Source organism: Notamacropus eugenii, chromosome 1, assembly GCF_028372415.1.
Source record: "Notamacropus eugenii isolate mMacEug1 chromosome 1, mMacEug1.pri_v2, whole genome shotgun sequence".
NCBI classification, from domain to species: Eukaryota; Metazoa; Chordata; class Mammalia; order Diprotodontia; family Macropodidae; genus Notamacropus; species Notamacropus eugenii.
This window is the reverse complement of record NC_092872.1, coordinates 312,690,036-312,716,913: the sequence shown is the minus strand read 5'-3', so window position 1 is coordinate 312,716,913 and position 26,878 is coordinate 312,690,036. Positions and strand designations below refer to the sequence as shown.

Genomic DNA, 26,878 nt, shown 5'->3' with positions numbered 1-26,878 from the left:
TGGAAGGTAGGTGATATTATTAACTCCATCCTTACTATAAAGTCTCTCCATACCACTCCCCACAAAGCCCAGGGCAATTATTTCCACTTGGTCTTCAGTAAGGCTTGTCCTGAATACAAACAAATTTTAATTAAGTTTAATTAATTAAAAATAAGTTTTGTTGATGTCTTTTATTTTTATATATCATTTCTGGGTCTTTGCCTTCATATCCTCCCAAGAATTGTGTCCTTTTTAATAGAAACAGTTAAACAAAAACTACCAATGTAGCATCAGACAGTGCATGCAACATTCTACCATTATATTCCCCCCTTACCTCCCTCCTGAAACGGGAGATATATTTCATCTGTTCTTCATGATCAAACCCGTCATTAAAATCACTCATTTTGGCTTCTCTTCATTTACATTATTGTAGTCATCGTGCATACTATTTTTCTGGATCTGCTTACTTCACTCTGCATCAGGTCATACATGTCTTCCCCAATTCCTTATATTCATCTACATTTCTAACTGCATAATAATATACCATTACATTCATATGCCACAATTTATTCAGCTGTTCCCTAGCTGATGGGAACTTATGTTGTTTTCAGTTCTCTGTTACAAAAAAACCAAAACAAAACAAAAAAACGCTACATGGTTTTCCTAACTAACAAAAGCTAAGATTGGACAGGTCCAGCTAAAAATACATTTTTCACTAGGGGCATAGTGTCCCTATTCCTGTTGGTTCCTTCTGGTGGGATGGTAAGAGGAAATACAAATGTATAATGTTTGACCCTATGAGATCTTAGGTGAGAGAAGGGACGGTCAGCAGGGAATGAGAAGCAGACTCTGCATTCTGCATTATTCTCCTTAGCTGATGGCTCATCTCCCTTTCTTCAGACACCTGGTTCTTCTATTCCACCACATGCTTTGTAGTCTGAGAACTTGGATCACACTAATTTCTCAACATCTCTCCCCCCTTTCCCCTACTTTTAGTCTCCCAACCTACTTGCTTTGTCATCCTGTACTCACATCAATCCATACCTTCCTTTCCTCTTCCCTCTTCATTCTGCAGAATGTTTTGAGTTTGTTTTGAGTTTGCAAAACAAACTCAAATGTCCCCCTTTGGAAATAAATCAGACCCTTGGATTATGGCCCCTTAACTTTACCATCCCCCTTTTTCTTCTACTTCTGTCCCAATCCTTTGGCACTCAGGATGGGGTACACTGCTGATCCTTCACTGAAAGGCTGGACAGCTGCCGTGTTCCCTAATTAGATCTCTGACTGTCCACCGGGAAAGCAAGACACGTGTTACTGTAAAGAGACATTTCACCTGTTCTTCGCCAATAATCTCCTATGCAGATAGTCCATTAGGCAGCAGCTGAGCTGTCCTGATTATCCTTTTCATGTGAGGCAGGGCTTGGCTGCTTTTCCCAGTTCTGGTGCTAACTCTGCTGGAAGGGAAGAGGTGGTGGGCTGATTGTTTCGCACTAATTCTCCTTTAGCACACAACACAGTAAGATGTTAAGAAATCTCTCTATGCTATCTTCCCATGCAGAACAAGCCCTTCTGGGCTACCTAACAAATCTACTCAGATCCCTGGTAGCCTCAGAAGTAATACCAAAGATTCTAACACAGTCTTACTATCACAGGTGAAAGGGCAGAGGTACCTGCTAGGAACAAGGCCAGAAATTGTTTACTACAGTAGGCTTCCCAGGGTGCTGCTACCTACCATTGACTAGACCTTGAGAGCCATAAGGCCAAGTTAACCAGGTTTCTTACCCCTTGGGTAATCCTATTGTAAGAGTTCTTATTGCATTTGGCATTTCTATACAAATGCTTGCTAATTAACTTTGCTTTGCCTAGAACCTTATTTCTAAGGTTTCATTTCCTGACTTGGCAGAAGCTAGTCCACATCTGGCTGTGTGTGCAGTGTCTAAAGACACTATTCACCTCAGCAGCTTTAGGGGAGAAAAGAAACATGATATGGAGAAAAGAGCATTTAATTTGGAGTCAAAGAGACAGATTCAGGTCCCATACTTTGCCAGTATGACCATGGGCCTCTATCTTAACCCCTCTGAGCCTGTTTCCCTATCTGTAAAATAAGGAGATTGGATTAGATCATCACTATAGTCCATTCCTGCTTAAGTCTATAAAAACAAATGGCTTAGACCCTGTGAAGCATACAGAATGGAGGAATTGGTTTAGAAATGTTAGGTTTTTGGGAAGATGGCTCAGACCCCAATATGATAGAGGCAGCCAGTTACTGGAGATGTCCAGGTCTCCTTGATTGGTAGACCTCCCTCCACCACCACCAACACCATCGATGACTCCATACTCCCCCTAGGACCTATAAATACTTTTTTTTCCCATTTGTAGTTGTGGATTTCAGCAGCAAGTATCTTCTGAAATTTTAATGTGCTTCATTTAACTGGCAACTGAAGATTGGCCTGACATGGTCTAATACTCTTCAGGAGAAGTCAGGCAAAGGGGTGGAAAACTATTAAGAACAAAATTCTAAAGATAAAAAAGGAATGACCAAGAAAACCAAGGGGAAGCTGTCTAGAAAAATATATGTGGCTGAGTGGAGAAATCATCAAAGAACTTTGATTTTTAAAAGATATTAAGAAAACGTGGAAATGAGAATAGGTACTTGAAATATGAAAGAGTAGCTTGGACCCATAAAAGTAATATCAGGAGTACCAAAGCTCAGAATGAGATAAGGCTAGTAATGAGTCTGAAGGACAAGAAAAAGAAGGACTTTAAATTATGCTGAGGGAAAGAGGAAGATAAGGGAGGGATAGATGGGAAGAAACTCAGGTAGATGGAAAAAGAAGAGACAACTGAGGGAATGTGGAGCCACTCGTATTATTTTGAGTTCAGATCTGGCCTCAGAAACTAGTTGTGTGACTCTGGACAAATCACTTACCCCTGTTTGCCTCTGTTTCCTCACCTGTAAAAGGAGTTGGAGAAGGAAATGGCAAACCATTCCAGTACTTTTGCCAAGAAAACCCCAAATGGGGTCACAAAGAGTTAGCAGTAAAAAACTACTGGGCAACATAATCACAGATTTAGAATTGTAAGAACTATGAATATCTAGTCCATTATTCATTTTTGAGGTGAGGAACTGAGGCGCAGACAGGTTGTGAACTACCTAAGTTCCCATGGGTTGTAAGTAGCAAAGCTAGAATTTAATGCAGAGTCCGTGATTCCAAATCTAGTACTTTCCCCATTGTACTATTCTCTCTCCTCAGTTAGTTGCCAATTTCTGTGGACTTCACCTCTACAAAATTTCTTGTAACAAAATGCTTCTCTTACTCACCTGGCTAACCTCTCTCTCTTCTAGTTCAAGTTCTCATTTCTTCTTAGCCAGTTTATCCTATCACAGGATGTCAAAGTTGGAAGGGCCCTTAGAGATCAACATACCTCAGCAAGCAACCTCTCCAACACCCCCAATATCCCCTGACTTAGTTTTAAGACTTCTGGAAGAAAAGGTGGGGTTGGGAGGGAAAGAAAACTGCTACTTCTCAAAGCAACCATTTTCACTTTATAGAATTCTACTTAGGTAGGCAGTCAGGTAGTAAAGTGGATAGAGAATCAGGCCTGGAGTCAGGAAGACTTAAGTTCAACTCTCACCTCGCAGTTATTTACCAGCTGTGTGACCTTGGGCAAGTTACTTAATCCTGTTTGCCTCAGTTTTCACATCTGTCAAATTAGCTGGAGGGGGAAATGGCAAATCACTCTAGTATCTTTGCCAACAAAACCCCAAGAGGGATTAAAAAGTCCTGGACACAACTGAAAAAGACTAAACAACAATAACTTGTTAGTAGGTTTTCCTTTTGTATCTCTGAAAATTCCACTTTCTAGTTTTGCCCTCTGAAGCCAAACAGAATTAGGCCTCCTCACTAGGAGGGAAGGGACCGTATCAGAAAAACCTAGCAATAGTACTTTACAAATAGTGGGCAGTTAACTGTTTGCTAAATGGAAATAAAATAATAATGCCCAGAATAAAGATATCCTTGGATATGCAAATACCTGGCATATATGATCGCTGAGCTGCCATAAAAGACTGTGGAGGACAGTAGGACTGGACATGGCAAATCTTGCCTAGTTTTCAAAATGGGCACGAAGTTTGCAAATTACAGGCTTTTGGGCTTGACCTCAACCTGGAGTAAAAATTCTAGAACACATTATTAAATATTAAATAAGAAAGTATGTGAACATTTCAAAAAAGAGAAGTGGCAATCACTAAGAGCCAGAAGGACTTTATTAGAGAGCAGGCTGCGCCAAACTCATCTTGTTTCCTTTTTGACAGGATCCCTGGGTTTATGGAGAAGGGAAGGGGCTGCTGGAAATCTAGTATACCTAAATTCTAACAAAACATTTGACAGAGGCACTCATACCTTTCTTTTGGACAGGATGTAGGCTAGATGATAGTTTGATTTAAGTGGATTCAGAGCTGGGTGACTGGCCAGATTCAAAGAGTAGTCGTTAACAAGCTGGTGTAAATTTATAGAGTGGTCACTAGTGGAATGCCTCAGTCATGCATCTCTGCTTGGCGCTGGGCTGTTTCATATTTCTATAAAGGCCTACATCAGGGGCCTCTGCAGCAATCTGGTGAACTCTATGAACTCATTTTCAGAATAATGTTTTTAAATGCATCTAATAAAATATACAAAAGATTGCAAAGGAAACCAACTCTCTTGAAATAAAGTTATCTTAAGTTAAAAGAAAAACAAGGTCAAGGACACCAGGTTAAGAAGTCTTGACTCAATAGTCATATGAAAAAATGCTCTAAATCACTATTGATTAGAGAAATGCAAATCAAACAAATCAAAACAACTCTGAGGTACCACTATCAGATCAGCTAACATGACAAAACAGGAAAGTGATAAATTTTAGAAAAGATGTGGGAAAATTAGAACACTAATGCATTGTTGATGGAGTTGTGAAGTGATTCAACTATTTTAGAGAGCAATTTGGAGCTAGATCCAAAGGGTTATAAAATTGTGCATACCATTTGAACCAGTAATACAACTTCTAGGTCTGTTTCCAAAAGAGACCATAAAAATGAGGAAAGGATCCCACAAGTACAAAATTATAACAGTTCTTTTTTTGGTGGCCAAGAATTGGAAATTGAGGTAATTCCCATCAACTGGAGCATGGCTGAACAAGTTGTGGTATATAAATGCAATGGAATACTGTTGTGCTATAAGAAATGATGATCAGGCAGAGGTCAGAAAAACCTAGAAAGACTTATATGAACTGATGCTGAGTGAAGTGAGCAGAACCAGAACGTGGTACACAGTAACAGCAACATTGTGCGATGACTAACTTTGATAGACTTAGCTCTTCTCAGCAATGCAAGGATCTAAGACAATTCCAAAAGACTCATGACAGAAAATGCTATTCACATCCAGAAAAAACCCCAAAAAACTATGAGTTTAAATGAAGATCTAAGCATACTGCTTGTGCTTATTCTCTCTGTCTCTGTCTCTGTCTGTCTGTCTGTCTGTCTGTCTCTCTCTGTCTCTCTGTGTCTCTGTCTCTCTCTCTCTTCTCTCTCTCTCTCTTGTTTCTTCTTTCTCATGGTTCCTCCCACTGGTTCTAATTCTTCTTTATAACAAGACTAATGTGATAATAAAATAAATAAAAGCAACATGATATGCAAGGGATAAAAAATAATGGCTGACATTTATATGATGCTTTGAGGTTTTTAAAGTACTTTATTAATAATGCATTATGTTATTTTATCCTCACAATAACTCTCTTAAGGTAGGTACTATTATTAGCCCATTTTACAGATGAGGAAACTGAGGCTAAACAGGGGTAAAGTGACTTGTGTAGGGCTACACACCTTCAGTGCAGAACAGAAAAGACAAATATTACCTAGAAGGCAACAACCAAACTTGTCATTCAAACACAGTCCTCCATGCTCTTGCCCTTGGAAATTGACTCCAATACCACTTAAAAGATACCTCTGCTTTCCTCTTTCTCATCTTCAGTTTTAGACAATTCAGTGTATGCCACAGATAAAATAGCGAAGTGGTACTATTGAGGTGGCTAAGTGTAATATGTAGGGACAGAAAGAATATGCCTCCTGTATGAAGAAAGGTGTATGGTTAAAAGGTCACAAAAGGGAATGCAGTTCTCAATGGACCTTGGTTACCAGTTGCTGATATCAACCCCTAAGCCTATATTATACCATGAGAGTCAAGGTAATACAAGGAGGCGTTACAGGTCTAATGTCTAATGGTAAAGACAGAAGATCATTTTTTAGAGATAATTGCAGTTACGCTTGATCATAGATTCATACAGCAACCAATGTGTGTGAAGTAAGTGTGATATAGAGGAAGGCATCGATCAGTCAACAAACATTTATTATTAAATGCCTATGATGTTTCAGGCACTATACTAGGCTTCAAAAATGCAAAGACAAAAATGAAACAGTCCTTTATCCTCACTTGTGAACTCAGCATCTGGAGTCAGAAGGACTTGGGTTTGAAGCCGGCTCTGCTCCTTACTAGTTGGATGAATCATTTATGCTCTGTGGGTCTCATTTTCTTCATATGTAAAGATTGGGGCCAGGACTAGATGACTTTAATGGTTTATTCTATAATCCTATGTCCAAGAGACAGCTCAAGTCCACCCCAGCCTTCATATCAGAGATTATTGTTGCTGTTGTTGTGTTTGTCCTTTTTTGCCGAAGAAGTCCACGCCATCAGAGAAATAATGACATGACTTGCACCTGACTTTGTTTTGAGTAAGAGAGGGCTGTGCAGGTCACCAGCCTCACTTCTCCTCCAGAGCCATCTGAATGCAGTGACCAGATATTCATCAGGATGCACTGGCAGACCTTGGGCCCTTTAGGCCAAGGTCTATTCAGGTACTCACTGAGGGTGAGGTAACACCCATTCATTGAATAGGCCTGATTAAGAAGTAGTCAGAGGATGGTCCCTTTAATGAGGCAAAGAAAAATGAAGACATCAGGCTGGGAGGGAAATAGCAACAGTTACTAGTGATAATCACTCTGAAGCCAGGAGGATCCTGAAGAGAGCCCTTAGGCAGGTGCCTAGTGTTGTCCCATGTATGAGCTTCAGAGTGCACTAGGTTTAAGGTTTAGCGAAAGGAGAGGAGAGGAGAGGACAAGAGAGGAGAGGACAAAAGAGGAGAGGAGAGGAGAGGAAGATAGCAGATAACATGACAAATGAGACCCAAAAACATGTTCTTTTGATGGCATACATATCTCAGATCCCTATCACGTTGTACTCTGAGGGAGCGGAAGGGGTCAGGGAATTTCAGAGAGAACAAGGTCATCAGACAATTAGGTAGCAGAGTAGATAGAATTCGGGACATGGAGTTAAGAAGACTTGAGATCAAATACTTACTGGCTATGAGCAAGTTTCTTTGCACAAGCTTAAGTTTTCTTATCTGTAAAATGGGATAGTTAGATGGTGTAGTGGATAGAGGATTGGCTTTGCAGTCAGGAGGATCTGAGTTCAAATCCAGCCTCAGACATTTACTGATGGTGTGACCCTGGGCAAATCACCAAACCCCATTTGCCTAAGTTTTCTCATCTATAAAATGAGTTGGAGAAGGAAATGGCAAAATGCTCCAGTATCTTTGCCAAGAAAACCCCAAATGGGGTTACAAAGAGTCAGATGCGACTGAAAAATGACTTTATCATAGATAACATCTAGGGTGAAAGCAGGTCCACTTTTCAAAGGCTACCCATTGCTGAGGCAGAAGAAGTTTCTATCACTGCCCCTAGCCCATGAAGGAGTTCCTGGGAGGAGAATCTTGACATGAAAACACTAGAAAGTGTCCATTCCCCAGGGGCTGAAAGGTGAAAGATAACTTTTGCAAATAAGGAAATGTAAATATTACCCGAAAAAACAACTATTCAAACTCTAAAAAATGCAAATTAAAATAACTGTGACATTACTTTTCACTCATCAAATTGAGAAAAAAAATAGAAAATAAAAGGCAACATCCAATGCCAATGTGGCTTTAGGGAAACGGGCACATTATATTTGGGGCAGTAGGACTGTAAACCGTTGCATTCATTTTGTTAAGCAATCCAAATGACCAGACTAATCACTCCTTTTGACCCAGTCATCCCATTACTAGGGCTACAGCCTTACGATGTTATTCAAAGCAAAAAAGGAGGGAAAATAAAAACATCTTTCTATCCAAAAATATTTGCAACTGCTGTATTTGGAATAATGGAAAAACTGGAAACAACACATACAAGTTGACAGTTGGGGGATGACTGAATAAGTAATGGTATATTAGTGTCACAGAATGTTATTGAGCCACAAGAAATAACAAATGCAAAGAATATAAAGAAATAAAGGCTTTTGCAAACTAATCCCAGGCAAAGGAAGTAGAATCAGAACACCACACACATTGACAATATTAAGAAAAAAACAACAGTAAAATGTGATATACTAAAGAAAATGATGGGAAAGGTATGCAAAAGTAGATAACCTATTATCGATTATTTGTTCAAGTTGACCTCCTTTAACAAATTATAAACAACTTATTTAGTTTTATCTAATGTTTTATTTATTTGTTTTATTTTAACAATTAATGAGGAAGACAGTGTGTTGTTAACAGATAGAGTACAGCACGAGGGGCCAGGAAGACCTGAGTTCATGCAAGTCTCAGATAGTAGCTGCGGCACCCTGCACAAATCACTTAACTTTTGTATGACCTAGGCAACTCCCTAGGGCTTATCTATTAAGTCACAGAGGAGTTTCTTAAAGGTTATATTAATTTTTTTAATTAAAAAAAAGAAAAAGGAACATGGAAAGGCAAGATACAGATATTTGAGTGAAGGTCAATGGCCAAAGTACCCCTAAGTGAGGGAAGAAGAATAGACACTATCAAGAAAGAGTTGGCAGTAAGGGGCTCTAGGCCTATCCTTTCTTGCTATTTGACAAGATTTAATTCTGTTGATCATCCTTGACTTTCAAGGATGCCAAAAGTCAGCAAAATCTGGGTGCATCCTTGACCAAGCCAACATTCAATAACCATGCAGTTCTGGCCCCCAGCCTAGTCTCTCTCCTTGGGGAGCCCCATCCACTGGGCAGCACCTGGTCTCATTGACCTGCTCAAAATAGGGCTTGAGATAGCATTTAGGCAAGAGTAATTAAAGGGGATGTTATCTCAGTACAGCCTCTCATTACTGAGTAATTAGACAGCTGAAAATAATTAACATTCCTTTTAACAAAGAAAACAAAGGGCCCATTACATGCATTAAGACGGAGTCAACCCAGAGAAGGAAGGATGGAAAGAGGGTGACTTCACCATTCAGGCTCTACACATACCTAGGAAGGTATCTTGGTGATTCAAAATTAACTAATTAAACCTAGGCTTTGAGTTAATTCAATGGGAATGAACCCCAAAAACGGGAGGTCAGAACAAAATAGAGGCCTATAGAGATATAACAACCACAATAAAAACTTAACTTTTATTAAGCACCTACTGTATATACAACACTGCATAATCACTGGGAAATGTACAACATTTAAATAAGACAAGGATGCCCTCAAAAAGCTTGTAATCTAGGAGGATAGGACCAACACCAATAGCTAAAATATACACTATTACATGATAAGTATATTAGAGAATCAGAAATCAAAGTTTTATATGAAATCTGAGGGGGCAATCCTTACTGTGAGAGATATGTAATGTTTCCCCCATTAGGTTATGGGCTCCTTAAGATCAGTGACTATCGTCTGCCTGCTGTATACCTAGCATTTAACAGTGCCTGGAACACAGTAGGTACTTAATAAATGTTCATTGATTGATTAACTATAATAGAAAAAAGAGCACTGGGCCTGGAGAAAGGAGAAACCATGTTTAAATCATGTCTTGGATAACTTAAGAAACAAAGACTATAATAGTATCTAGTCTCAGAGAGTTGTACTAAGGATCAAACAAGCTAATTCTATAAAGTGCTTTACAAACCTCAAAGGACTAGATTCATGTCAACCTTTGTAAAGAGCTATTCCACTGTATTCTCTTCTTTATATGAATCCCCCCCAAACTACTTAACTGTACCCTAAATCACTCATGATCTCTTAAGCATGACAGGCTCATTTCTACCTACATTCCTTTGTTTGCCATGGTTCCTCCTGTCTAGAATGCCCTCCTTACCATCTATCTCATCTCTAAGTCCTACTCATCCTTCATTAACTCACTGAGTTTATTCCAATTCCCAATCACTTTTCCCTGTTGTGAGTTCCTATGGCCCTCGCTGTCCAAACTAGCCATTGAGATTCAACTACATGTTGCCTCATGACACTTCTTGAAGAATAGTATGTTATTTATATCTAGTTTCACCAACTAAATTGGAAATGCAAATCAGCCATGTAGTATCAGCGGTATATTGGGAGGGGAAAGGAAAGAAACAGGCATTTATTAAGCACCTATTAGATGCCAGACACTACGTTAAGAGCTTTACAAATATTATCTCATTTAATCCTCACAACAACCCTAGGAGAAAGATACTATTATCACCCCAATTTTAGGTTGAGGAAACTGAGGCAGACAGGTAAACAGACTTGCCCAGCATTGCAAAAGCTAGTAAGTGTCTGAGGATGGATTTGAACTCAGTTCTTCCTGACCCCAAGCCAACCTAGCTGCCAATATTGGTATTAAGGCAGTCCTTTGTTTCAGGGGGAAGCATGGGTTTGTTAAAAGTATTATATAATCTCAAATACAATTTACCTCTTTCTATTCCATTCTGGATCCAGTTCATTTTTCATATGGAGTATCTATCCAGCTCTATGGGCAATTCACCCAATATAGTATGACCATCAGGACAATAGGCTTACTTCATCCATTTGATTTTTCCTGTATGAGTAGTAAAACCAAATTTTTGTGTGTGTGATTATGGATCTCATATAAGAAGCTTTACAATGCTCTGGTATTTGATGTAGATAGTACAATCCAAATAGTAGCATCTGGAGGACTTCAATGCCTCTTCCATATAGACTGAGCCTGACATCCATCCTCCATGGCAGTGGCAAATACCTTTGGTGAGCATATGTCTCCCTGTTTTATGCCTCATTTGAAAGCTATCTGACAGGTTTTTAACAAAGTTATCTTTATTATTGCATCTTTCAAGGAATTTTAAATACATTGCGCTTGGTATGCTTTGCTAAAATAGAAATTTTTTTTAAGAAATGGAATTCTGTTGGGAAGCAAGAAATGAAATGTGGTCAGTTTAATTCAAACAACATTTATTAAACATCTACTCTGTGCAGAGCACTGTGCTAGGCAATGGGGGAAGGTACAAAGCTTAGATAAGACAGTATCAGTTCAATTCAATAAGTATTTATTAAGTGTAAGGCATCACTCCTGCCCTCATGGAGCTTACAGACTAAAAAGTAAGGCCCCCAGGGTGGACTCTACTGTAGGAAGACTCTCAGAGGGACCATCAGGCAAACGAGTCAAGCCAGCTCAAGATGGACAGAGAGGGAAAGAGTGTATTCTGCCCCCCTTGTGCTGGGATCTGGTCATATCTCAAAAAGCTTCACTAATTCAACTACACTAAAGGCAAAATCCTGTGAAGTATAAAAAGTATAAAAAGCTCAACTTCCTAATTTTTTAAAGAGTAAGTCCAAGGAGATATTTATTATAGCATTCATAACAGTTTGGCAGTCAGTCAATGAACACTTATTAAGAATCTACTATGCAGGTTCCATAAATTAAAAAGAAAATAAATTTTTAAAAAAGAGAACCTAGTATGTATCAGGTATCGTGCTAAGTGCTGGGGATACAAAGAAAGGTAAAAGACAGTTCCTGTTCTCAAGAAGCTCATAGCCTAGTAGGGGAGACAACATGCAAACAACTATGTACAAGCAGGACGTAGGCAGGATAAATTGGAAATAATTATCAGAGGAAGCCAGGGAAGCCAGGACATGGACACGAGGAGGGAGAGCATTCCAAGGCATGAGGAACAGCCATAGAAAATGCCCACAGTCAAGAGATGGAATGTCGTGTTAGTGGAACAACAAAGAGACCAGCGTCACTGGGTTGCAGAGTATGTGGTAAAGTGTAGGAAGACTGCAAAGGTGGGGAGAGAGATGACTTATCTTCAAAGAGCTTTGAATGCCACACAGAGGATATCTGATCCTGGAGCTGACAGGAAGCCACTGGAATGTATTGAGGGGTGGGGGTGTAGGAAGGGTAGACATGATCAGACCTGTACTTTAAGAAAATCACTCTTCCTAGATGCTGGCTCCCTACCTCTGTTACCATCTATCTGTCTGTCCCTCCCTCTGCTTCACTATACCTATTTTTTTGAGATATAATATTTTATTTTTCCTCAATTACATGTTAAAACAATTCCTTGTTTCTCTTGAAAATCCCCAGTGTTCCCATTTCCCTCACTGAAGCACTTTGTCCCTTTCACTGGGTCCTGCTTCTCCTCTTCATTTCTCTCTTTTCCCTTCCCGATAAGCCTGTCAACACAACATGCAATGGAACCCCCTCACAATGCCAGTTTTGGAAAAAAGGAGCACACATCCATCTACCTTTTCTCTATAGCTCTTCTGTATTGGTTTACGTGATTTGATAACATGGAAAAAATTTTCAAAGCTACAATTCGCATACTCTCTATTTTCACCTTGCAAGGGATTTTCAACTCAATCAACCAGGACTTATTAAGCACCTACTAAGTGCTAGGCACAATTCTAAAAGCTGGGAGTACAAATCCAAAGAGGAGAAAATCAATGCCTTCAAGATGGCAATGAGGGACCTTGATAAGCATACAGGCTCAGGTGGAGTCCCTGGATTCAAACCCCACCTTCAACATTTATTTACTAGCTGTGTGAGTTCAGGCAAGTTATTTAATCTGGGCCTCAGTTTCCTCAGTTGTAACATGAGAGGCATGGACTAAGATGGTCTTTGAAGTTCCCTTTGACTTCTAAATCTATGATCATGGAAGCTGACCCTCTTTGCTTCTCCTGATTGTCTTCTCCAGGTTGTGCTCTGCTCCCACCCACCACCTACAGGTCATTTAATCACAATAGCCCACAAGATGATCATTCTACTATTTCTTACATACCTACTATAGGTATATAATAGGGCATAATATAACATAAGGCAGTTAGGTGGTGCAGTGGATAGAGCGCTGGGCCTGAAGTGAGGAAGATTCATCTTTCTGAGTTCAAATCTGGCCTCAAATACTTACTGACTGTGCGACCCTTGGCAAATTACTTAACCCTATTTGCCTCAGTTTCCTCATCTGTAAAATGAGCTTTGCCAAGAAAATCCTAAATGGGGTCATGAAGAGTGAGACATGACTGAAAAATGACTAAACAACAACATTTATAAGCCAGGTACTTTGTTAGGCGCTGGGGATACAAATCCAAGGAATAAAACAATTCTTGTTTACAGAGAGACAATGACATACGCAGCATGTCCCAAAAGTGGGGGTGTGGTTTTAACTTATTAAAGCTTAAAGTATACGCATAATATATATGAAGAGAATAAACACCGTTGAATGAATATAAGTATATACAAGCTATACAGAATATGAAGATATTTATCATTTATATTTATATAAATTTATTTTATATAATATATATATATAAAATGAATATATATTTATACAAATAAATTTATATTTATTAAGTAGAAAGTAGTTAAATATAAGGAAGTATAAGTATATACAGGATAAATATAAGCGGAATAAATACAAATAAGTAGAAAGTTCTTAAATACAAGGAAGTTGAGAGGGATGGTGCTAGTCACTGAGACATTAGTCTTTTCCTACATCCTATCATTGCTTTTGGAAGAAGTCTGATCACTTTAATATATGTCTTACATTATGTGTTCAAAATCTAGTCACTTTAGACAAACTGCTAACAAATAGAAAACAAAACCAAATGTTTGAAAGGGTAGACCTGACAAGGTGACAAAGGAAATTCAGTAAACTGTAGCACTATATAAATTTATTCATTCAACAAACATCAAACACCTATCATATTTTGCAAAGTATTGTGCTAGGCAATGAATGTGGGCTGTTATCAAAATGTAACAGTGGAGCTGAAAGAGAACAAAGTAGCAAGTAATTTTCAAAACTAAGAAGATGCAGCAATCCCTTAGAAATCCTCCTTTACCTTCAGTTCATACCCTATACCCCTCCCCGTAGAGAATGAATAATAATACCACATTTTATTTGTATTGAGTTCTTGACTTCTCAAATCATATCCAGGTACATTACCTCCTTTCATACTAGCAGTCCTGGGAGGTAGAGCAGGTATCCCCATTTTATAGATAAAGAAACTGAGATATAGATAGGTGTGGTGGCTTGAGTAAACTCACATGACTACGGAACCAGAACTAGGACCTCTTGACTCCCCTCCCTTTTGTGTCTTTTGTGTCTTTTCCACTAGATCTGGGGTTCTTAACCTCTTTTTACATCATGGATCACTTTGGCAATCTGGTGAAACTTATCAGTGGTTCCCTTCTGAGAATAGTATTTTTAAATGTATGAAATAAAATGCCTAGGATTACAAAGGAAACAACTGTATTAAAATAGTTATCAAAATAATTTTTTAAAATCTACAGACTCCATGAAATCTATTCATGAATTACTTTGGATCCCAGGTTAAGAATTCCTGTACTAGATCATTAGGCTGCCTCTAGTAAGAAGAGGGGAAATCTAGAAGCAAAACATTTTCAATAATTCAAGGCTCCTATCCCCTAGCAAACGGAGGGGCCGTATTCTTTTTATGTTGCTTTGAAGACATTAACTAGAGGAGGCAGAGGCAACATGACTGCCTAAGGCAGTTTAGAAGGCTATCCACACATAGCATCTTGGGACATCTTGCCTCCTATGATTAATTCAATGGTCATCTTAGCATCACCCTGGGAACTACAAAAAGGTAAGAGACCACAAGTTAGATATGGGAGCCAGCAGAATGATAGATGGCTACATGTCTGAAAGTAAAGGCATGCTGAGTGGGAAGCCAAGTATATCAGTGCTATGTTCGGGGAAGGGGGGAAGGCAAGGAGCAGGCGTATCTTCGTTAAATGCCTGGAAGGGATATGTAAGAAGATACTATAGAATATTTGTGTATGATGCTATGTCTAGAAGAACTGTAAATACCAAAAGGAATTTACAGATTTTCCCAAAGGACCTCTGAAACTTGGAAAGACACAGCCAGTAATCATTAAGTAAGGTTCATATTCTGAAAAGTTGTAATTATTTTAAGGAGGAGAAAGGGAACAATCATAATACTAAGGGAAATTTGAAAATACAGCTCCAGCCAAAAGAGAAAGGGTGACAATGGAGGGAGGATTGGGTACAACTTAGTTAAGAGATTCATGTGTCACTTCAGAGGTATTCTGGAAGGTAGGAAGGGAAGGGAAGTTGTAGTTCCAAAGCAGGCATCACAAACACCAGGATGGTGTTCAAATCCTGGACCTTCCATTACCTGGTGCTGTGACCCTGAATAAGTCATTTTCTCTTCTCAGTTTCTTCATTACAGAATACTAGGACAGCTGTGGGGATTACAGAGTCAGAAAATGTCTGAGCCAGAAAAAACATCAAAGATGAGGGAGTCCAAACCCCTTATTTCACAGATAAGGAAACAGAGTCCTGAAGAGGTTAAGTATTTTCATGGAATTTGAGAATTGGGAGACACCTTGGTACCCAGTGAGTCATGCCCATATGCAAAAGGGATGCCCACTAGACAAAACCTGACAAGTGTTCATCCAGCTTCTGCTTGAAGACCTTGCAAAGAGGGGAAACTCCCTACCTCTTGAGGCAACTAATTTCACTTCTGGACAGCTTAAATTGTCAAGAAGTTGGTTTGTTGGAGGGTTTTTTTGTTTTTTCCAGATATCAAAACTAAATTTAAATTGTCTCTTTTGTGATTTCCACTCACTGCTTCTGGTTCTGTCCTCTGGAGTAAAAAAGAACAAGGTTGAATCTGTCCTCCACATAAGAGACTTTCAAATAATGGAACACAGCTAATCTGTCCCCTAGTGACCTCAATCAGTCCTCATATGATGTAGACTCAAGCTCCTTCACCATCCTTACTGCTCTCCTTTGGACACTTTTCAAGTTATCAACGTCCTTCCTAAATCATGGCAGCCAAAACTAAACACAATAGTTCAGATGAGGTCAAGGCAAGGGCAGAATACAGAAGATCACCTCTCTATTTCTGGCAACTGCACCTCTCATAATGCAACCCAGGAACACATTCAGCTTTTTGTCTGCTACATGACATTGCTGCTTCATTTGTAATTAACTGAACCCTACTGGATATTTTCCAGAACTGCTGACTAACCAGGCCTCCCCTATCTGATACTGGTGAAGTTGAATTTTTGGTACCTAAGTGTAAAACTTTACAGTTATCCCTATTGGATTTCATCTTATTAGATTTCACGTTAGTCTGTAAAAAGCATTGGAGACCCTGATGGCTATCCAGTATGTTAGTTATTCCTTCCAGCTCTGCGTCATCTGCAAATCTGATGAGCACAGCATTTATCCACATTATTGACAAAAATGTTATACAGTACAGAGCCAAGCATGGATCCATAAAGCTCTCCACTGTGAACCTCTTGCCATACTGATACCGAAACATTAGCAACTACTCTTGAATCCTGCCATCAAACAGTTCTAAGTCTAAAATAACTAATAATCTCTAAATTGCCAAACCTAGTGGCCTTTTCTTCTAGACCTCTCTGCAGCCTTTGATATTGTAGACCACTCTCTTCTCCTTGATATTCTATTTTCTCTACATTTTTGTGACTGTTATCTTCTGTTCTCCTTTTACCTGTTTGACCACTCCATCTCCTGACTCCAAGAATGAGATTTCATTGGTTGTCTTTAATGGCTGGGATTCTCTCCCTTCTTATCTCCTATTCCCAGATCCCCTGGCTTTCTTCAAGTTTCAGTTCAAGTCCCACCTTCCGAAAGAATCTTTTCCTAGTCCTTAATCTTAATGCCTTCCATGTGAGACTATCCCCAATTGATCCTGTATATACTTTGTTTGTACATTTTATTGTTTGCATGTTGTTTCCTCCATCAGAAAGCAGGACCTGTTTTTTGCCTTTCTTTGCAAAACCAGGGCTTAGCACAGTGCCTGGCATCAAACAATTACTTAAAAAATGCTAGTACACTGATTGTATCTGATTTGTATTATTGTCTGATCCATATCTCTTCATTTTCTCTACAAGATTGCATGAGATACTTTATCAAAAACTTTACTAAAATCTAGGTAAACTGTATCCAAATATGACCTTCTCCTATTAGTTTAGTAATCCTGTCAAAAAAGGAAATGGGGTTAGTCTAGCATGACCTATCCTTGCCTTTCAAGATGTTCACCAAACATGTCTTCAATTATCTATTCTAAAATTTTCCCAGGAATTCAAGTAAAGCTCACCAGCTTATAGATTGCAGACTATTCTCTTCCCCGCCCCCCCCATCACTTTTTAAAATTAGGACACTTGTCCTTCTCTAATGTGATGATCTCCTTCTGGTTTTCCATAACTGTTCAAATACTTCTAAGTAGCTTGACTCACTCACATCTGCCACTTCCATCAGTACCCAAGAATGTTGTTCATCTGGGCCACACAAATAGAATTCATCAAGGACAGCTAGGGGTTGTCTCTTACTATCTTCTTAATTATCTTGGGTATAAACAACCTGTTGGTTATTTTTGTTTTGTCATTTCTGGTGCAAAGATCATTCTCCTTGGTAGAGAAAATAAAAGGAAAATAGGGATTAAGTAGGTCTGCCTTTGGTTTCTTGTTCATTCTTATCATTCCATCCACACCAAGCAAATTTTTTTATCCTTTTTCTCCCAATATAGTTTTTAAAAATCCAAAACTTTTTATTGTCCTTCATTTTCCTTATCAGTTCATTCTGAGGTTTAGCATTCCTATCACTTATTTTTACAGAACCATGTCACAGTCATTTTCTTTCTTTGTTATGGGATCTTACTTCCATCTTCTGTACTTTTCTTTTTAAGTCTAAGTTGGTTTGTAAGTTTCCTGTCAAGACACATTAGTCTTTTCAGACAAATCTCATTTTCTCTCCATAGTGAAACTGTTTTCCTTTGTATCTTCAGAATTTCATTCTTGAGCATTCCTTCCTTCTGGGTGGACTTCCCCAGAAGCACCTCACTCCAAAGGATCTTACCATCTTTTTCTCTGAATCCTTTAAAACCTGCTTTCCCAAAACACAGAAGGAAATATAGACCAGTGGCTTCAAACTCAAATAAAAAAGGGGCCACTAGATTGCACATTAGGATCCCTGTGGGTTGCAATATTGACTTAGGAAACCACATATTAACATTAACTGTGCTCTACTGAATTTTTATTTATTTTGTGAAATACTTCAGAAGTACATTTTAATCTGGTGTTGCAAGCTGCATGTATAGACTATACCCCAATTCAAACTCTAGAAAGGTGATCACTTCCTCTCAGGGTTTCTATCATTATGTATCAGCAACTAGTTCCTTATTATTAAGAACAAAATTTTCCCTTATGGGTTCCTCTACCTTTTGAATGGTAAAATTATCACTAAGGAAAGTCAAGAAGTTATTAGCTACTGTTTTTGGCAGAGAGTAAGTTGTAACTAATTCGTGATAACTAAAATCATCCATCATTAAAAATATCATGCTTCTATGCCAAGCTTGTCATCTATTTTCCTCTCCTTCCACTGACTTCCACCCAAACACTTTCTCATTATGTTTCTTTCTTCCCTATGGTTTCTAGATTTCCTCACATGGGTAGAACTTCTTAAAATACAGTACTACCCTCTTCCCCACCTCTTTAACTTACACTATTGTTGTTTTGTAGTAAACTTCATTCCATCAACTCTCAGGAATATCTGTGAGGTCTAATTTGTCTTATATTGTTTGTTGTCTAAACTTTGGGCATTTGTGTATGGATAGTTGATGTCACCGGCTTTACTACCCAGAAATTCTAAGTCTCTCAAGTGCTATTCTTTCTTTGTAGTGACTCTATGACATCTTGCTTGCCCAAAAGACACAAAGAGTTTGTGGAAAAAGGAGGATTAGAACTTCAATCGCTTGACTTCTGGCGTAGTTCCTTCAATTGTAGTATATTGTCACCCTCTTGTAAACCTGACACACTTTTGTCTTCTTCCTTACTACACTCTAAGCCCCACTTTCCATTAACAAGCTGATCATCAATATAAACAATTGAGTTAAATGTTGTAGTAGAAATGGAGAGACAGACTAGAGAGATCCCTCTGGCACTACAGAAGCATCTGGACACCAGAATGTAATGGTAATTTAAATAGGAAGGCCTTTCTCATTCATTAATAGGCACACGAGTTTGAGTTACATGAAATCTGTGGTGGGAAGGAGTCTGCCAAAGGGGTGGACCCGGAAGGGTGGAATAGGCAGAGGCAGAGCAGGAAGCAGGCAGCTGGGTAGTATGAGTGAAAGCGCTTTTTGTGATTTTGTTTAATGGAGCTGGTTTGTGGGAAGCCTAGCAGGGGGAAGGCTTGGGGATGGTGTTGTCCTTTGCATTGTTATTGCATATAAAAATTTTTGTTGCTATGATGGATTTGGCTTTCTAGCATCTGAATAGATGTTTTTCTTCTTCCTTCTATGTGAAGAGAGGGTTGTACTTTGTGATTGAGAACTGCACTGGCATCTTCATAGTCACCACCAGTGCTGTGAATATTGCTTGGCAATACAAGGAACAACCTCCAGGATCAAGGCTGTGAGCTTCCTCCTGTCTTGACTATCTTCCAACAGCGCCAATCTGGAAATGCTGATTTCAACAAGCTATGTATAGACATGCAGCAGGTATGTCTATCCTGTAAACAAAAGTAATTCAACCAAGTAGAATGACAGTAGGAGGAATAAAGGCCTAATTGGCATTCCATTCAAGCAGAGTGGGATAACAGGTAGGACAGACTTCTATAATGCTTGGCCACATAATAATTTTCAAGGATTTCAGGGTACTACCATTTTTTTCCTGCCTCATTAAAGTGCTAATAGTGTTGGTGACCCCACAGGCACCAGAGTAATATTCAGTTCTTCCTTAGGATAAACTAATCCCAGAGTTAAGACTGCCTAAAAGGAAAGGTCTTCAAATACAGAATGATAGTAATAACAATAGCATTCATACTTTATAATTTACAAAGCAATTTCCTCATATGAGTCTCACAGCAATGCTATTAGGTAAGTAGTAGTTTGTGTATTATTAAGATCTTCCCTTCCAGCTGAGGAAACTGAGGACTAGATAGCACAGAAAGTTCTAGGCAGAACTAGAATTAACATCCAGTTCTCCTGAGTCCTCACATAGTGTTCTGTCCAGAAATATTCTCTTCTATAAATACTATGCCGAATCCCATTTTGAATCCCAGTTGAATGATATGGATAATAAGCCCTACTGGAGGAGTGAAGGAGAATATGGACTGGGAGAAGAGATCATTTCTAGCTTGGGGTGGTCAATGAAAGCTTCACAGAGGAGACAGAATATGACTTGAGCGCTGAAATACAGGCAGGACTCAAGTAAGCAAAGTGGGACAGGAAAGTTATTCCAAGAAGGAATACCTTGAGCACAGGTAGAAAGAAGGAGAAGATAGATGGGGGAAGCTTTGTGGATAGCTTTAAATGCCAAAGTGAGGAGTTTGGATTTTATTCCACATGTGAACTTTGTTTTTAGCAAAGGAATAACATAATCAGAACTGAGTTTTAGTTAGATTATTCTGGCTGCTTTGGACATGATGAATTTGAAGTTGGTTAAGACACTACTACAAAAATCTAGGTAGAAGGTGATGAACTAGGGTTTGAACTGGAGAGGGTGCCAATGAAAATGAAAAGGAAAGGAGATGAACCTATTCCCCAATAGGTAAGTGGACAAAGAATATGAAGTTTTTAAAAGAAGAAATACTGATGATCAACAACCATATGAAAAATGTTCCCAATCATTATTAAGAAAAAAAAAGGTTACAACTCTGAATTATTAACTCATACCTATCAAAGTAATAAAGATGGAACTAGTTAATGTAGGAAGGACTGTGAGAACACACGTGCATGAATATGCAGTTGGCAGAACTATGAACTGATTCAACTATCCTGGGAAACAATTTGGATTTATATGAGAAAGGTTACTAAACTGTTCATATACTTTGACCCAGCAATTCCTTTGAGAGACATACATCTAAAGAAGACAATGACAGACAGATTAAGTCCCAAATATGCTAAAATATTCACAGTAGCACCTTTTGTAGAAGTAAAAAACTAGAAAGAAACTGGGTGCCCACTAACAGGAGAACGGCTGAACCTACTGTGATATTTGAAAGTAATGGAATATTGCTGGACCATAAGAAACAACAGTTAGGAGAAATTCAAAGAAATGTGAAGATTTGTATGAATTGATGCAGAGTGAAGAAAACAAAAGCTGGAAAACAATATATACAATGAGTACAATAACATAAATTAAAAAATACTAAAAGACATGCAAATTAAAACAACCCTGAGCTTACCTCAAAACTATCAAAGTAACAAAGATAATAAAAGATGGAAAGCCAATTCCATCTTTGGCCATTCCAAGCAATGGCCAATATTGGTTCCAGAGAACTGATGAGGAAAGACATTTCCTTTCCCTTTGTAAAGAATTGGGGATTACAGGTATGTAGTAGTATGTACAGTATGTAGCAGACTTTGTCAGACACAGTGATGTCTGGGCTAATTTAACTGGTTAAACTGATTTTCTTTTATATAAGGGAAGGTTCAGTGGAAAAGAGTTTACTGAGAAGTGACGATGATACTGGGGACAGTTAAGTGGTACAATGGATGAAGTACTGGGCCTGAAGTCAGGAAGACTCATCCTTCTGAGTTCAAATCTGGCCTCAGATACTTATTAGCTGTATGACCCTGAGCAAATCACTTAACTCTGTTTATCTCAGTTCCTCATCTGTAAAATGAGCTGGAGAAAGAAATAACACACCATTTCATTATCTTTGCTAAGAAAACCCCAAATGGGATCATAAAGAGTTGGACACCACCGAAAGACTGAATAATAACAATAGACTATGATGTAAAGTACAAAAATCACCAATAAATCATTTTTGGACATTAAGGGACCTTGCTGAGGAAGACCAGCAATGGGATCATCCTGCAACTTTGGGATTTCATTGGTGTCAAACTCACACAGAAACGTATCCCTTAGAAATCACAAATTAACATTATTTGTGTTTCATTTATTTTGTTAAACATTTCCCAATTACACTTTAAACTGGTTGCAGCTGTACTCAGTAATTTTGTGACCCTGAGTTTGAAGCTTCTGAACCATGAGACACTAGGTCAGTTTCAACCCTTCTATTGGGGATTTATTTACTTTCTAGCAAGTCTTGTAGATCCTGTAAAATCACAGACCTGGAGCCTTTCCAAAGAATGAATGACCCAAGTCAACTTAGGTGCCTTAGAATTCCTGTAGGTGAACCCTAAGACACTTGGGTCCCAAGGACTTTAGTCATCACTGTACTACCCTCATCAATGCAGTAAGATTACATTCCATCTCATGCCATTTCAGGACTCAAACTCAAAGTTCCTAAAATAAACCAACCCAGAAAAAGCTCCTTTATAAGCACAGAACATAAGCCATCTACACCCAATGAGCAGGTATGAACTAGACCTCCAATGGGTGGGATACAGGAAATTACTGCAGCTGTGGAAAATGGTGAATCTCCTACTAGACAGGTAAAAAGGACTGAGTATTCTTTTCTCAGACTAGACATAAGACACTCCACATTCCACACAGTTCTAGAAAAGGGCAAAGATGGGTTTAAAAGGATGTGGTCATTCACATTTTTTTTTTAATCTTAAAAGATATGTGGACTCTCTTTACCCTTTCCCAAAATGCCTTCCTAGATTGTACCCCAGCTCAGAAGAGTAAACCTTCTTTGATTTATAATAATAACTGTCTAGGACTTATATAATATTTAAGGTTTGCAAAGTATTTTGTATATATTATCTCATTTGATCCTCACAACAACTCTATGAGGTGTATGAGGTAGTTACTATTATTATCCCCATTTTGTAGATGGGGTAATAGAGATCAAGAGAAGTCATACAGCTAGTAAGTAGCTAAGGCAGAATTTGAAGTCAGGTCTTCTTGACTCCAAGGAGAGCGCTCTAAGCACTGGGCTACCTAGGGTATCTTCTTCCAGTTTGGTGTCTGATAGGCTAGGTTACACCACAGAAAGGCTCAGACTCACAGAGTATCAGAATCCTAGAGTTCTTTGTTCCATAGCTATCATCCACCTACTCAGATATCCTCATTTCAGAAGAAGAAATTAAGGCTGAGTAGGATAAACCACCTTCTCAAAATCCTATAGCTGGCTGACCCAGTTAAGACCCGAATGCTCTTCTACCTTCATTCCAAGGCACTTGACACCACAATGCCTCTCGGACCTTCAGTATCTTCAAATCACTTCTCCTCCCAAAAAACCTACCACCCCAGTCTCACTCACTCCTTCCTCTACTCCTCACCCCCAAAAGACAATGAACTCCTAGAGGGAAGGAACTGTTTTCCCTTTTTTTTGTATCTCCAAACGCTTAGTACAGTGTCAGGCACATAGTGGTTATTTAATAAAATGCTTGTTGATTGCCCCTAAGTGTCCCTCTTTTGGTGGACGAGATTTTGTACCCAAAACTGGAACTCCGGAAAGGGAGGGAAGGAGATTAAAAAACAGAATATCAGTTATTGTTGTTGCTGAATTGTGTCCGAGTCCTCATCACCCCATTTGGGGTTATCCTGGCAAAGATACTGTAGGGTTTACCATTTCCTCATTTTACAGATAAGGAAACTAGGGCAAATGGGGTTAAATGACTTGCCCAGGATCACACTGAGGCCACACAGGTCTATCACTCTGTCCACTGCAGCACCCCCCCTCTCTGCCCCAATGACATCAGAGAGCCATACAGCCTACTCAAGGGAGTCCTAGGACCAAGATTCTAGACCTTTCTCCGATACTAATATCTATGTGACGACCACCTGAGCAAGTCACTACCTCCCTCCAGTCTTCAGTTTCCTCATGTATAAAATGAAAGCATTGGTCCCTCTGAGTGCTAATTTTCTGATGTTATGTAGCACAGTGCTACATAGTAGGAACTTAATAAAGTTATTTGACTGACTGATAGGAGAACAGTATTTGATTGACTGGGATTGACTCCTAGTTTCTGTGTGATCTTAGGTACTTCTTTGGATCTCAGTTTCCTCCTCTTTAAAAAGGTCTCCTCCAATTCTCTATGCTCACTAAATCCCTATGATTCTGTTATTATACATATCTTAATAAATTAGGCATGTAGGTGACACAGTGAAGAGAGCGTTGGACCTGGAGTCAGGAAGACTTAAGTTCAAATCCAGCCTCAGACACTTACCAGGTGTGTAATCCTGGGTAAGTCACCGAACCTCACTTTCTTCTTATGGGCATAAGAGTGTCTACTTCATAGGGTTCATGCAAGGATCAAATTGGATATGACTTGGGAAGTACTTAGCATAATGAATGGCACAGAGTAGGCACTAAATAAGTGCTTCTTTCTTCTCCTTTTTCCTTTCCTTCCTTCATTTCTTAAAAGCAGCTGGTCAGCTCAGCTCTGAATAAAATAATGGGGTACCTAGGGGTATCTTCCCAGAGACACAGGCCATTTACTATTAGAAGCATGTTTTGCAAATGACTGTCTGGGAATCCAATCCTAAGACTTTAGCCAGGATCAAAAGACAAGAATGGAGGAAAAAAGTTGGGGGCTAAAGAGTAAGAATAATTACAAAAGGAAGATTGCAGGTATCAGAAGGGTGATAAAACCACCAACAATCATGGTAAATGAAGTCCTGGTAAAAGAGGGTGAACAGATATATAAATGAAACAGGGTCCGTAAAACATGTCCCACTGGCAAAGGCATTCCTTGGAAGAAGGCTGGCTCCCGCAATAGTGACTCTCAGGCCATCTAGTCTACTTTCTGATCTCAATGTACCACCTTTCTGAGCATTCCTCAAAGCATAGCCATTTTCAAACATGAATTTGCATGTTTAGAACTTTTCAAAGGTATGATGGTTTATGTCACAATAGTTTTCCTCTTCTCACATACTAACCTTTAACACCCTCAACCCTGTGGGTCCAAGATGACTTAAATCTCATTTAGTAAATGAGGTTAAAATCTCAGAAGTCTGAAGTGAGTTGCTCAAGATGGGGTGATATGTAGGTGAGAAATCAGGAAATAAACCTGGATTTCTTGAATCTTAATCTCTTTCCCAACCAACAGCTCTGACACATTTTAAACATACACCCTCAGTGATCTAGAAACACGTCTTTATCATATCTAGTGTCAAAGCTGATTGTTTAATATTTAGTGAGTAACAGAAACTGTATAGAACATTAGCAAAATATAGTACTCTTAAAACTGCTAACGCTGCAGGTGTTATTGGTGTAAGTACTCAGTGAAATATTTCTTATGCACATTTGTAGTTTTAAAATTTTTATTGTTACCTTTTATATTCACAATATCAATATTTCCTAATGGATTAATCTCCCTTTATCTACCCTTTTTCTTTCTTTCTCTCATCCTCCCTCCCTTTCTTCTTTCCCCTCTTTCTTTCCTTCCTTCTTTCTTCTTTTAATCTTATACTTCAAGCCTGGGAAGAAACAGAAGAGAGAGGCCAAGCCCTCCTCTTCCAGAGAGTTAATCAATAAGAACCATCCCTTATAACAGAGACTAAAAAAGAAGGGGGTGGGAAAAGCAGATCTGCAAAATTAACCAATATTAATCAAGTTCAACAGTATACCTAGTGTCTATTCACATATGTTTTTAAGAATGAGATAGGGGAAATTTTAACTCATCCATTATTAGGACCCTGCCTCATCACTTCCTAACTCTGGAATTTCTTCCTGGAAAGAAAAGAAGACAGGGACATGGCATGAAGGTTGACCAGAGACAGCTGGGAGAAAGGAGATGAGAGTTGTCAGCCTTCTAAAAAAAAAAAAAAAATCCCTTACAGATTTTCCAAGGGCTGGTGATTGTTATTTTTGAGGTGGATTCCTGGCTACTGCAGAGTCTAGCTTCTACCAAGTACACAAGTTACAAGTCAAAAATGATCGAGTCTTGGGAAGTACAGTTGATCTTGAAAGATGAATCACTGCTTAGAAAACTGAGTGAAGAATCCCCATTCTGTTGGCCTGCAAACTCCTTTTTTGTAGCCTTTAGCTCCTTAGGGCTGGGTTTCCAAGGCCTTACTGAAACTCAGGTCAAGTGACCTTTCTGACTAAAAGCTGTCCATTTTAGAAACTCATGTGACATTCGGGTCATTCATACAAAGAAGAAAAACGATGAATGAATGAAAGAACGAACCTGCTAGAAAGTGTCCGAGGTCAAACGTGAACAGTTAAATAGCTTCTCTCCATACATAAACTACTTGATTTTGAGGAGAAAGGAGAGTGCAGGATGTGCTTTCTCTGATTAATCCCCTGGGATCTTAGATCATCTACATTAAATTCATGATTGAAAGCTCAGGGAGTGTTTGTGTGTTTGTGTGTGTGTGTGTGTGTGTGTGTACACGTGAGCACATGCATGCCAATCTTTCCCTTTCATTCTTTTTCTTCCTTTCTCTCCCTTTCTTTGTTTCTTTTTCTCCCTTGCTTTCTTCCTTCTTTCCTTTCTTTCTCTTCTAGCTAACTGGGAAGAAAAAGAGACTGGTGAGGCCAAACCCTCCTCTTCCAGATGGTTAATCTCAGAGATGCTGCCCCTTCTGCAATACTAGAAAAGCTGAGAGATAACAGTCCTAAAATGGTAACAAAATCATCATTGAGAAAACAAAGGGGAAGATATACGTCTGGAATCTTAGTAGGGGAGTGAAGGGAACACTGAAAAATGGAAACTGATGG

General features: G+C 39.0%; 1 protein-coding gene across 8 annotated transcripts in view; it reads right to left on the bottom strand.

The window, feature by feature from the left end:
* TMEM229B (transmembrane protein 229B) overlaps positions 1 to 26,878 on the bottom strand; it is a 112,794-nt gene that overhangs the window by 23,978 nt on the left and 61,938 nt on the right. Inside the window, exon 1 of one of the 8 annotated variants that reach the window (XM_072629536.1) lies at positions 1,313 to 1,433. The exons of the other annotated variants lie outside the window; for them this stretch is intronic. The gene's annotated coding sequence lies outside the window, so the exon portion shown is untranslated. Of the gene's footprint in view, positions 1 to 1,312; positions 1,434 to 26,878 lie in introns of those variants that run through there. 8 annotated transcript variants of the gene reach the window in all.